This window comes from Mauremys reevesii, linkage group 5 (assembly GCF_016161935.1).
Source record: "Mauremys reevesii isolate NIE-2019 linkage group 5, ASM1616193v1, whole genome shotgun sequence".
NCBI classification, from domain to species: Eukaryota; Metazoa; Chordata; order Testudines; family Geoemydidae; genus Mauremys; species Mauremys reevesii.
Genome location: NC_052627.1, coordinates 92,079,361 through 92,091,576, shown reverse-complemented (window position 1 = coordinate 92,091,576; position 12,216 = coordinate 92,079,361). Strand labels below are relative to the sequence as shown.

The 12,216-nt window shown below is 41.4% G+C and overlaps 1 protein-coding gene across 1 annotated transcript in view; it reads right to left on the bottom strand.

Moving 5' to 3' along the window:
• GABRA2 (gamma-aminobutyric acid type A receptor subunit alpha2) overlaps positions 1-7,841 on the bottom strand; it is a 103,375-nt gene extending 95,534 nt beyond the window's left edge. The window contains exon 1 of the mRNA XM_039542650.1: positions 7,732-7,841. The gene's annotated coding sequence lies outside the window, so the exon portion shown is untranslated. The remainder of the gene's footprint in view (positions 1-7,731) is intronic.
• Between the last annotated feature and the right edge of the window lie 4,375 nt (positions 7,842-12,216).

Sequence of the window (12,216 nt, the reverse complement as noted above, 5' to 3'; positions counted from 1 at the left end):
CCCCGCAGCATGCCTCCCCAAGCACGCGCTTGGCGTGCTGGGGCCTGGAGCCGCCCCTGATTACAGCTTACCCTCAGGTAGTTCTCCCTGTCTATAGGGTCTGTCCTTCTAGAGTATATGGAGAATTACAAGTGCAGAACCTAACTTAGTGAGGACTGCTCAGAGAGCCCTTTTAGTTACAATCCCAAATCTTTAACTTTATATATAGTCTCCAATCAAATCTATAATCTTCTTTGACCTCAGCCGTGGCCTGCCACAAAAGACTCCACTCACATACACAGAATGTGAAATGATGTTGATGGGACAATCTCAGAATTAAAAATGAAAATATAGCAGATTTTGAAAGGCCCAGCTATGGGTCTTACGAGCTTCAGCCATTCTGGGGAGGGGTAAGAAGCAGACCATTTGAGAGAATTATGGAAAGCAGTGTTCGCTGTAGGTATCAAGGAATGCTGAGATAGTTACCTCTTGCTACACCTGTAGCCAGTGTTGCTCTTGGCACAGCCATCCTGGCACATAGGAAATGAGTCACCATTCCATGTCTCCCTCCTCCCCCAGCGCTGAAGTGTCCCCACTATAAGGCTGCTAGAATGTTGGCTGTGCTATCCAGCCATCTACTTTGTGCTTCCCAGTGCTGGGAGCCAGATTATGTCATAGCCCTGCACAGGCATTCTAGGACAAGGACAGCCTCTCCAGAATGTATGTGAAAAAACAGTGCTAGACATCAGGTAGGGCACAGAACACATTGACAGACATCTCAGGTTATGTTCCTTCCCTTGAACGCATGCTCTACCTGAATTGTTTCTTCATTTCATTGCTTATGTATGTTCAGAATGTAGGGTCTGATCCTATGAGGTATTGAGCAACCACAGTTCCCACTGATTTCTTGGTAGCTACAGGTGCTCAGCAGTTTGCAGAATCCAGCCCTTAAATAGGTTGATTCATGGCATGCAGGGTACTTTAAATGCCCATACAAGTTCCCCATTTAAAGCAACCCATGATAAGGGCCTTTAAAAAAAATAAACCTAAGATTTATGTTTCTCTAAAATATATGCCCTTACCAAGGACACACAGCAACCAGATAAGAACATTTTATAATTTATTACACATCCTAGGCTACAGACCAAGATAAGTCAATGGTACAATTCAAGCTTAAAAATAATAAATCTTGAAAATCAATTTGGTACCTGGTAAGTGTAAGTTTTCTACTACCAAGAAGTTTGATGTATTATTCTTTTGTTTAATGAAAATTAGATTTATTTTCTGTTTATAATATAAAAATAATGATTTAGGCTGTAACTCATCAAGGTATTCATGTATGTGTCTAATTTTAAGGCATGTGAATTCAATGGAATGACTCGTGCTTAAAGGTAAGCACATGCTCAAGAACAGTGCTGCATCAGACTTTAATTATTAATAGTAGATACATTTTATGAATAGGAAGACATTAACACACTCTAGAAACCATAGACTTTTGCAACATAATATCAGCACAGAAAAAACAGGTTACTCTTGACTTAGCTATATGTATCCTAGGTGACAAACAGGAGGCAGGTCAAAACGTCTCTAATTTATTTAAGACTCTTATACAAAGTTCTAGGTACCCTAACACAATGAATATTACAACATAACCCCACAAGCATTAGAACAAATCAGTCACTCATACAGAAACCAACTAAAAAGTTCCTTCCTCATCCCCTCATCATTTTGACATAACTATTGTTGAGCAACTTAGTAATTAAAGTTCAATATCATTATCCATATCTAAACTAGGATTTAAAGTGTGATTTTAACACGCTAACTAACAATGTTTTAAAAAAGTTTAGTGTAGATAAGGCTTAAAGTGTCAGTACATTAGTTAACTTGTACTAATATCACATCTTTAAATCCAAGCCTAGAAAAGACCATTGTGAGAGGAATCATACCAAAAAAGGGTTCTTACAAACTCAACTTTAGAGTAGGGGATTTTTTTTTAAATGAAGGTTTGGTTTTTTTTTAGAGAGATCCTAAAGTCCAAAGTGAAAAAAAAACCATCTTTAGCTTGAGCATATAGGCTACTGAAGCCCACATAATGGAGTGACAGAAGGTATGTATTCCCCTGAAGGAAAAAGCAAGCATACACCAAAAATCCTGCAAAGATTAAGATTGCTCAGAGGTTACAGGCCTGATCTAAAGCCTACTGAAAACTATGGCAGTCTTGCTAAAGGACTTTGGATCAGACCCTCAGAATCAAACTGCAAAAATATAAACAAAGAAAAAAGCATCTCCAAATGTATATAGAAATTAGAAATGGATCCAAACCAAACCCCCTAGGGCTTCAGGAATTTTTGAGAAGTCTTCTCTTTCCTTGGGTTCTGTCTAATAAAAACCCTAACATCCTGCATGCCTTTACCATGAAAGTGGCTGGAAATAAATGGATTACTAGTTTTTGTTTTTCTACAAAATAATATGGAGCACTTTATATTAAATTTATAATTGCATAGTGGAACTGATTCAGATTGCGCGCTGCAAAGATGTAGAATTTTTTTAAATGACCTCTTACTAATTAGGCATTCATTAATAGTATAAATCACTTAAAAGGACATATTACAAACTTGCTTTTTCCCAGATAATTACTGCCTGTTTAAAGAGATTTTTTTTTAAAGGGGCAAATGAGTCAACATAATGTGCTCTCTGCTAGGGCAGCTAACATGAGAGCTCCAAGAACAGCAGCACTAAATATCCCACAGCACGAACATCTGCTTTTGTGACTTTGTTACTGTTTGTTGCCAGAACAAGAAGCAGAAGTGAGGCTCTGCTCGGAGTAAATTATATGTGTGTTTCTAGTCGACACCCATTCAAAGTGTCCAGAAGTTTCCAGTATGACTTCTACTACAGCTACCAAGGCCATTGGACATCTCAGTTAGCCAGTTTGGTTGACTATTACAGTTGATAAGTGGCAATGGACCTCTGTTCTGCTCTGAAGAATTCAAGAGGTTCCTAAATATACAGCCACCATGATCTTTGGGTGCATTTACAATGGTGGCTGTACATTTAGAAAGATGACTAAATAATTAAAAAAAAAGATGGAAAGCTAATGATTTGGAGAAATACAAGGGGAAAAAAATCACTTCCAGCAGATACTCCAGAGAAGAGGACTTGCATATCAGCATTTATAACTGAGAAAGGAGGAGAGATGGCTGGTTGAAAAAGGTAGCTGGAGGGGGTGGAGTAATGAGAGACAAGGTGGTAGCTTGGAGCAAGGTCATGTGAGTTTTAAAGACTAAGAGGACTATTTTAACCGGAGCCTTGAATTAACAAGAAGACAGTAGTGTGGTCTCTGAAAAATTTATTTATTGTGGCATGCAATCTGAAGTCAGTTTTTGGAACCTTTAATTCCTCCCATCCCCAAGATTTCCTTATTTAGATTTATTGGCTATGACAGTTGAGTATTGTCTGCAGTGAGAATGGCAAAACGTAGGTACTAACTGTCATAAAGAGTATGAGGATGGAATGAAGGTTGCAGATACGTATAAACACTCTAGAACCCGTTAGAAAGAAGTGTGTGTGGGCTTTTCAGCTGGTATCATTTTCATATTCTAGGGTGCAATCCAGACCAGTGAAGTTGTGTTACCAGCTGCCCAATTATAAGTGATTACATTTATTATGGTAGGAATAGGACTCCAATCCTGGAACAGGACCCCATTGTGCTAGGCACTATGCAAATACAGAACAAAGAGATAGTCCCTGCTCCAAAGAGCTTCTCTCTTTTGTAACATTGTCACAATGAGAACTATTCTGAGTTGCAGTGTTTTTCCTGATAGAACGTGTAAAGGCGGATGTTGTATCTGATCTCTGCATCTGAAATTCTGAATATTTTAAAGAGACAATGTGGATTAGGTAAAATCTTTTAGTGGACCAACTTCTGTTGGTGAAAGAGACAAGCTTTCAAGCTTCACAGAGCTCTTTTTCAGGTAACCTTGAGAGAGACCCACCTTGTCTCTCATATTCTGGGACTAATATGACCATTTTAAAGCAAGTCTGGTAGTGTCCATTTGGTACAGGTTTATCTACTCTAAGAGTTTTACTTAGTGATGGGGTGGGAGGGAGAGATGATTTCTTTCTTAAACACAAGAATTTTACAGTGGAAGAATAGAAGAAATTGCTCATAAACAAGTGATTTTAAAGTTGTAGGTAATGCTAGTTGTGCACAGACCTAAACCAACAAGATGTGGTAAAATGGGTTGAATATTAGACATGACATTGTGGTCTCATTGAAGTCAAATGGCAAAACTCCTATGTACTTCAATAGGGCCAAAATTTTGTGGTCGGAATTCAGGAAAGATGCAGTCAGTCACTTTCCCCTCTCCCTGCAAAGGATAATAATTCAACAATTAAAAATTATTTCCTCAGATATGCTCATGTCAGTTCTCACCTTTAATATTCTACTTTCCCAATGGACAATCTATTCATGCATGGAAGGCAGAATACTAGAATAGTGACCCACTCACTGTGAGAAATTGGCTCTCTGAATCTCATTAGGGACTTAAAGGTAAGTTACTCCTTTCCCTATTCTTCCCCCACCCAATTATGTTTCAAAGAAATAGAAAAGAGGAGCATGCAATTCCTGTTTGCCTGTGTACACAACTTTTAACAGGAACCTATGTTTCTGGTTTTGAAACTCCTATGCTTTAAGTTCTCAGGTGGCTAGAGGTCCCTCTTTCCCTTTCTTTGACATGTTGCTCAATGCTGGAAGATTTTTGATGCTCCACTAAACTAAGAGGCTGTTTGTTGATCCTCTCTTTAAAATTTAAAGAGTTTTCTGTGTATTGGATACTAGGTTCTCTTTAATACACCTTTAAAAACATTCATAATCAGGGAGCAATCTATAGTAGCTAGCTTAAGGGAAAGACAGCCAAAACTTAGGGTACTATACCAAGGAGGAAAAAAAAGATAGCTATGGGCTGCTCATAAGAGGAATTCAATGAGGAGGAACACATGGGTATCCCATTTTACATTTAGATGAATGTATTAAAGTGTAGGACTACAACAAACAAGTCACACTACTGGTAAGAGAAAGAGCTCTCCAAAGCCTGCATATTTAAGCTGGCTCATTGTCCAGTGGTGATGTCTCACATTTCAAAAGCTCAAGTTGACAAGGGCAAGACTTCTCGCAGGAAGAAGGAATCCTGGGAAGTGTATGCCCAGGAGCTGCTGGACTTTTAGGCCTCCACAGTACAATATACTGAGGAGAGAGGCAGGATACAAGGAGTTGTTTCCTTCATGACAGGAGAGACTGTGGAGGGATCTGGAGCAGAAGACAGAGCTTTACTACCTCTTTTGTTTTGGACTATGAATGCCAGATTTCTGAGGACACAGCAGCAACTTCAGGGATGAAGAAATCCTCTGGGGAGGTGCCATTTTGTTTGTTAGTACATGTGCCACAGTTGGGGCTCTTTTAAAGACATCAGCTTGCAACATGGAACATTATTTCTACTGGATCCATTTATAGATTCTACAATAGATATCTTTCCTTCAGCTGAAATCATATCACCTCTTAGTAGATCCAATACAAATGACACTTCTTGAATAATCTGGGTAGGACTGAAGTTAGTATTGAGACTCTGATCTATTTCTCGTTTAACCCATTGGTAAAACCATCAATTTCAGTGGGAGCAGGCCCTGAGTGGAAGCTTGCTAGACCGCCTCTCTAACACACAGGTGCATCATTTCACAATTATGATCACGTGTTGATACAGTACTTTGAAAATACATATTTCCATATCCTTCAAGGGTCTTTGTTATTACTACCCTGTAGGCAATGACTCTGCCAGCAGGATAGGAACATGTCACCCACTATGACAACTTCTTGCTTCATTTTCATCACTGAAAGGGCAGATGACAATTATAGAGAGTTTAAGTTACCAGGACAACATAAGGAAACGTCATCATCTGTTTCTCTGCAGAGAAGTTTTTAAATTAAAGGCTAAGGGAAAGCAGACAGGTGCTGAGGACCAGATGGTTCAAACAAACATGTCCCTTAGGGAAGGATTTATTAAAGGGGATACTCTATATCTGAGTAACAAGAGGAGAGGAGAGAATTTAATAAAGTACAGGTAGGAGCTGAAGAGAAACAGTCAAAAAAAAAAAAGATTCCCATTCAATTATATCACTTGAAGGCAGACAACTAAATATTGACAAATTCTGTAAGTGCTTATATAAAAATTCTAGAAGACTAAATACTAAGATATGTGAACTTGAGTGCCTGGTATGAAATGAGGATACTGATATAATAGGCATCACAGAAGCTTGGTGGAATAATGATATCAATGGGACCCCGTAGTGCCAGGGTACAAAAAATATACGCAAATGACAGGGTAGGTGGTGCTGATGGGTGAGTGGCAATGTGTGAAATAAAGCATAGAGTCAAATTTAGTAAAAATCTTAAATAAATCAAACTACCATAGAATCTTTATGGATAGAAATTAAATGCTTGAATAATAAGAGCATAGCAGTAGGAATATACTACCGACCACCTGACCAGTATGGTGATTGTGAAATGCTTTGAGATTAGAGATGCTAGAAAAGATAGAAAACTCAATATTGATGGGGGATTTCAACTATCTCCATATTAGTTGGGAACACGTCATCTCAGGACAGGCTGCAGAGATAAAGTTTCTAGATATCATTCATGACTGCTTCTTGGAACAGCTAGTCCTGGAACCCACAAGGCGAGAGGCAATTCTTGATTTAGTCCTAAGTGGTACATAGGATCTGATCTAAGAGGTGAGTATAGCTGAACTGCTCAGTAATAGCTACCAGAATGTAACTACACAAAAATGGGGACACTAGTTAAATGCAAATTTTAAAAAGAACAATTACAAGATAAATGCCTGCAAGCTGCATGGAAACTTTTTAAAAAAACACAATAGTGACTCAAATTATGTGTGTACCTCATCAAATAATATCAATAAAAGGTCCAAAACATACCACCATGGCTAAACAGAGTAAAAGAGGTTGTTAGAGACAAAATTACACCCTTTAGAGGTTTGAAGTCAAATTCTATTGAGGAAAATAGAAAGAAGCACAAACTGTGGCAAGTGTAAAAGAATTATTAGGCAGGCCAAAAAAAGATTTCGAAGAGCAAAGGTCAACCCCCAACCCTTTCCCCACACACACACACACAAAATCAGTGGGGCCACTGGACAACCAATGTGCTAAAGGTGCACTCAGGGAAGATAAGGCTGTTGCAGAGAAGCTAAATGAACTCTTTGCATCAGTCTTCACTGAAGATATGAGCCAGATTCCTATTCTTTTTATGTGACAATTTGAAGAACTGGTCGAGATTGAGGTGTCAGCACAGGAGGTTTTGGAACAATTTGGTTAATGTAACAGTAATAAACCACCAAGACCAGACTATATTCACCCAAGAGTTCTGAAGAAACTGCAATTTCATATTTGAGAACTATTGACTGTGGTATTTACAGGGGGTCCCTTTTATACATTGGAGTTGCGTTCTTGAAAAGGGCAATGGATCCCGAAATGGCATATACTGGGGATTTTTCCCATGCACGGTGCCAAACACTGTTCATACATTGTGAAGTGTCCTCTTCCCATGATGCGTCAATGTTTTTCACACCATTCAAGATATTATAGGACTTCCAAAACTCCTTTACGTTGTGCTTTCCTTCACCTGTCGTCTCCTTAATCAGCATGGAGAATGCAGGGGAGAAAGTAAAATTGAACTTTTACCAGTATGGGGGCTGGCTCCGTGCCCTCTGCCCCCCAAAAGGGGCCTCAGGTGGAAGGGGACAGGGGTCAGCATCCCCCAGTCAGCCTGGGGCTCCAGCAGCCATTTAAAAGGCCTGGGGCTCCAGCTGCTGCTTTTAAATCGCCGGCACTGGGGCAGCTGCTCCTTTTGACCCTCCTGCACATCACCAGCCTGGGGTGGGGAGCAAAAGGGGAAACAACATTAAAGAAATAATGGAATAAGGAGGGTATGCATTCACAACTTCACTATACTCTGACAATGCTCTTTTTGCCTAAACAGTGTACCTTTTTACAATGACAGGTTATACAGTACATATTTTACACATATTGAATAAAATAATGTAGAACCCTACTAACACCATTCAAAGAGAAAATTTTAATACAGTATAGTACTACAGTATAAAACAGTGTCAATTATGTTAAACTTAGGTAGGGGTGGTAGCTGGGTTTTCTTGGGCTGGCTTTTCCATGGCTGGCTTTTCATTTCATAGAATCATAGAATCATAGAATTCAAGATCAGAAGGGACCATTATGATCATCTAGTCTGACCTCCTGCAAGATGCAGGCCACATAAGCTGATCCACCCACTCCTTAGCAAGCGACCCCTGCCCCATGCTTCGGAGGAAGGCGAAAAACCTCCAGGGCCATTGTCAGTCTTCCCTGGAGGAAAATTCCTTCCCGACCCCAAATATGGCGGTCAGCTGAACCCCGAGCATGCGGGCAAGACTCTCCAGCCAAACCCTCTGGAAAAGGTTATATCATACCATTGACCCATTGTACTATTTACCAGTGTGGCACTTAATTGACCTATTGACTAAGCCCGTTATCCTATCATACCATCCCCTCCATAAACTTATCTAGCTTAATCTTAAAGTCATGGAGGTCCTTCGCCCCCACTGTTTCCCTCGGTAGGCTGTTCCAGTATTGCACTCCCCTGATGGTTAGAAACCTTCGTCTAATTTCAAGCCTGAATTTCCTGACTGACAGTTTATATCCGTTTGTCCTCGTGTCCACATTAGCGCTGAGCTGAAATAATTCTTCTCCTTCCCTGGTATTTATCCCTCTAATATATTTAAAGAGTGTAATCATATCTCCTCTTATCCTTCTTTTGGTTAAGGAAAACAAACCGAGCTCCTCAAGTCTCCTTTCATACGAAAGGCCTTCCATTCCTCGGATCATTCTAGTGGCCCTTCTTTGTACCTGTTCTAGTTTGAATTCATCCTTCTTAAACATGGGAGACCAAAACTGCACACAATACTCCAAATGAGGTCTCACCAACGCCTTATATAACGGGACTAGCACCTCCTTATCCCTACTAGAAATTCCTCGCCTAATGCAACCCAAGACCGCATTAGCTTTTTTAACGGCCACATCACATTGCCTACTCATAGTCATCCTGCGATCAACCAGGACTCCTAGGTCCTTCTCCTCCTCCGTTACTTCCAACTGGTGCGTCCCCAGCTTATAATTAAGTTCTTGTTAGACATCCCTAAATGCATAACCTTACACTTCTCACTATTGAATTTCATCCTGTTACTAATACTCCAGTTTACAAGGTCATCTAAATCTCCCTGGAGAATATCCCGATCCTCTTCCGAATTGACAATACCCCCCAACTTGGTGTCATCCGCAAACTTTATCAGCCCACTCCTACTCTTGGTTCCCAGGTCAGCAATAAATAGATTGAATAAAATCGGACCCAAAACCGAGCCTTGAGGAACTCCACTGGTAACCCCCCTCCAACCGGACAGTTCCCCCTTCAATACTACCCTCTGCAGTCTCCCCTTTAACCAGCTCCTTATCCACCTCTGGATTTTCATTTCGATCCCCATCTTTTCCAATTTAACCAGTAATTCTTCATGCGGTACCGCATCAAACGCCTTACTGAAATCCAGATATATTAGATCCACCGCATTTCCCTTGTCTAAAAAATCTGTTACTCTCTCAAAGAAGGAGATCAAGTTGGTTTGGCACGATCTACCTTTCGTAAATCCATGCTGTAATCTATCCCAGTTGCCATCGGCCTCATGCTCCGGAACCACTCTCTCAAGATTTTTTCCATGACTTTGCATACTACAGATGTTAGACTAACAGGCCTAAAATTTCCCGGGTCACCCTTTTTCCCCTTCTTGAATATAGGAACTACATTAGCTAATCTCCAATCAGTCGGTACAATCCCCGAATTTAGGGATTTATTAAAGATTATCGCTAACGGGCTAGCAATATCCCTCGCCAATTCCCTTAATATTCTAGGATGAAGATTATCCGGGCCCTCCGATTTACTTCCGTTAAGCTGTTCAAGTTTGGCTTCTACCTCAGATACCGTAATGTCTACCCCATATCTTCATTCCCATCGGTCCCTCTATCACTATTCCTTAGCCCTTCATTAGCCTCATTAAAGACCGAGGCAAAGTATTCATTCAGATATTGTGCCATTCCAAGATTATCCCTAATCTCCACTCCGTTTAAAGTTTTAAGCGGTCCCACTTCTTCTTTCTTGGTTTTCTTCCTATTTATATGGCTAAAAAACCGTTTGCTATTGGTTTTAATCCCCTTCGCTAGGTCCATCTCCACTCGTCGCTTTGCCTTTCTCACAGCTTCCCTGCACCCTCTGACCTCAATAAGGTAGGTTTCCTTGCTGATCCCTCCCATTTTCCACTCCTGGTACGCTTTCTGTTTTTTCTTAATGACCCCTCTAAGACGCTTGCTCATCCAGCTCGGTCTAAAACTGCTACCTATGAGCCGTTTCCCGGTTCTCGGGATACATGCCTCTGACAACTCCTGCAACTTCAACCTGAAGTAACCCCAGGCGTCATCTGCCCTTAGATCCCTAAATATGTTAGCCCAATCCACTTCCCTAACTAGTCGCCTTAATTTAGTAAAATTAGCCCTTTTGAAATCATACACCCTAGTCTCAGATGCACTATTGATTATCCTCCCATTTATTTGGAAACGAATTAGCTCATGATCACTCGAGCCAAGGTTGTCCCCTACAACAATGTCCTCAACAAGGTCCTCGTTACTCACCAAAATCAAATCTAAAATGGCATCCCCCCTCGTCGGTTCAGCAACCACTTGATGAAGGAATTCATTAGCTATCACGTCTAGGAAAAGCTGAGCCCTATTATTATTACTAGCATTTGTTTCCCAATCTATATCCGGGAAGTTAAAGTCCCCCATGATCAAGCAGTTCCTATTAGTGTTTACCTCCTTAAAAACATTAAAGAGCTCTCTATCCATCTCTAAGCTAGCTCCTGGCGGTCTATAGCACACCCCAATCACTATCCCGGGTGAGGCTCTGGTAGTTTTCTTCCCCAATGTGACCATTGCCCAAACGGACTCTGTATTGTCCATTGCAGTGCTAGTTATCTCATTACATTTTACCTCATTATTGATATACAGTGCTACTCCCCCACCTTTACCTTTGCATCGGTCTTTCCTAAACAGCACATACCCTTCCATACCTGTACTCCAGTCATTGCTACCGTTCCACCATGTTTCTGTTATTCCTACGATATCCGGTTTCAGTTCCCGGACCAGGAGCTCCAGTTCCTCCATTTTGTTACCTAAGCTTCTCGCATTGGTGAACAAACATCCTAATTTTTCCTGTTGGGCTCCTCTCACTCTTTTCACCCAACTCGGTAGGGACACAGTACTTCCAGTATGACTTGTAGATCTAGAATCTGTCCCCCCCCTCTTCCTTACACGTAACCGCCCCCCTCTGGCTATATCTGTTGTTATCTTGTTGTCCTCACTCCCAATGTGATAATTTGGCGTGGAGAGCACTAGGACCTCTCCCGACCGTCTCCCCCCAGTGTCTAGTTTAAAGCTCTTTTAATCAGATGAGCCAGCCTCCCTCCTAGAAGTCTACTTCCTTCCCTACTTAGGTGGAGCCCATCCCTTGAGAACAGTTGTCTGTCCCCAAAAGCCTCCCAGTGCCCATACATCCCAAAGCCCTCCTTGTAACACCACTCCCTCAGCCAACTATTAATCGTCATGATCCTCTCACCCCTTTGGCGCCCTTCCCTAGGGACAGGTAGAATCCCACTGAAGATCACCTGAGCCTCAATTTCCTTGAGCGTCTTACCCAACCTGGCATAGTCTCCCTTGATCCTCTCTAGCGACAATCTAGCCGTGTCATTCGTTCCTACATGAAGGATGATCAAAGGGTTCTTACCCGCTCCTCTTAGGATCCTTTTCAACCTCAGGTCCACATCCCGTATTTTAGCACCCGGTAGACAGCACACCCTTCTGTTCTCCGGATCGGCCCTGGTCACAGGCCTGTCCAACCTTCGCAGTATGGAATCCCCAATCACGTAGACCTGCCTTTGCCTGGGGACAGCATGGTCCTCTAACCTATCCCCCATTCCCCCTGGTTGCAAGCTCCTTCCATTCCTATCATCCCTTGTGGTTTCCCTTAAGCCATCCTGTATCCTCCCTGGGCCCAAACTTGGTGCTACTTCCATC